The following is a 1,912-nucleotide window of genomic DNA, read 5'->3' as shown; positions in this document are numbered from 1 at the left end:
GATACTCTCAAATAGGGATACCTCCCCTAAAGGAGTAGAGATATATAATGGAACGTCTAAGGGATGTGCGACTAGTTTAAGCCTATCCATGAAGTTATAAAAGATTGCGAAGCTCCTGAATCGATTAAGATCCGAGCTGGAAACGAATTCACTAAGAAAGTACCTTCCATTATGGCTCCACTCGCACCGTGGTCACGTGATACGACTACATAAACTCTGCCGATAGCTGGCAACTGCTGAACTATTGGTTGTGGAACATATGAGATTATTTGTCCCTCAAAAATCTCCTGGATGGCATGAATCTGGCCTACTGACCTCACAATCCTCGAAATGGTAGGTGGTGTCTTGATCCTCTGTTGTTACTGGTCATAATTGCGGCCCTGAGACTACTGACCCTAACCACAGTCCTGCTGCTGACCGTGTCTTTGTCCTTGCTGCTGGCCCTGGCCTCTGCCATGCTGGCCTCTTGCTGGTACACAACGATAATCTTTCGCTCTATGTTCGATTTTTTTACAATTTTAACATGTACCCCGAATTATGCGCTGCTGTGGCGCTCTTAAATCATGTTGTGATCCCTTCTTATGCTGTCATTATTGTTGGTGGTAATTCTCTGCCCTGCTGCTGGGATCTTCTAAGTCTTGTAGAAAATTTCTTGTTCTTGCCCTTGTCTCTGGACAGTCCTGCTTCCATAATTAAGTATCAGTATGTCTCCCTGCTCCAATCGGCTAGTTCTAGCTACTGATTGAAGTAGTAGGTGAAATCCTCCCACAAACTCAACATTCGCTGCTTCGGCATTAACTAAATTCGGTGTTACCCTCCGGCGTCCCCCTTTAAGCTGAATATAGCTAACCTCAGCTTATATACTGAATCGATGTTAAGTATATCTAATAATACTTTCCACATATTCTTTTCATTTATAAACTACAACTGAATCCGATGTGCCCTAAAATTTATGTACTCCCAGTTTCTAATATCTTTCACAATCTTACTGAGTCAACATTCACACTCTGCTGCTCTATTAACAACTCAATGTGATGACGGTATAGTCGTTGGTATTTCTTCTTAAATAGGCACGGCTGGTATGACTGGTGATAGAATTTTAGAAAGTATAATCTGGCTTGTTACTAATCTTTGTTTCTGTAATCGGTGTTATCAAATCAATCAGATACTATGGAGCCTACTGCGGCTCGGGCTCTGCTTGCCCAACTCTCTGGGTACGAGTTCTACCTCGACCACATCCTCGTCCTGACATTTATGTAATCAGGAGGAGAGCTTATTAGACACAAACACAATAAATGAATCGTGGAAACACAACAGCACACACACACCACACACCACACCACACACACACACACGCACCACACACGCACACACACCACACATATATACTATACGTATTCCGTCATATAGTATACCGTATATATATACTACTCAATACCGTCCCGTATAGTAGATAAACATACCCGGTATAACTATAATTTACTTACCACCTATAATAGGCATACCTCATATCGGTATATTAATATACTGAAGTATCTATAGAATTATAATTGTAGACCAAGTATACGGTAAAGCTTATGTTCAACTTACCAGGTGGATAGGAAATAAACATCCACCAACTTTTTTAACGTGTTGATATCTTTGGGATCGCGTGATAATATGAAGAATCTTTTAAAGATTGTTCGCCACTCTTTTGATGGTACAAATCTTGAGACCAAGATGAGTGGATAGAAAGTTTGGATGGACAAGGCCTCCCTAAATCCAGTTAAGTGGATACGGAGTTCTTACATATATCTACTAGATGTACTACAAAATTTAAATTATATACGTATACCTATATAGTACATACCTATATACGTAACTATACTATGTAGCTAGTACGATATAAGATGATAATATAACATAACGTATA

Source organism: Asparagus officinalis, chromosome 5 (assembly GCF_001876935.1).
Source record: "Asparagus officinalis chromosome 5, Aspof.V1, whole genome shotgun sequence".
Taxonomy (NCBI): Eukaryota; Viridiplantae; Streptophyta; class Magnoliopsida; order Asparagales; family Asparagaceae; genus Asparagus; species Asparagus officinalis.
The sequence above is the reverse complement of the archived record's forward strand: the minus strand, read 5'-3'. Positions refer to the sequence as shown.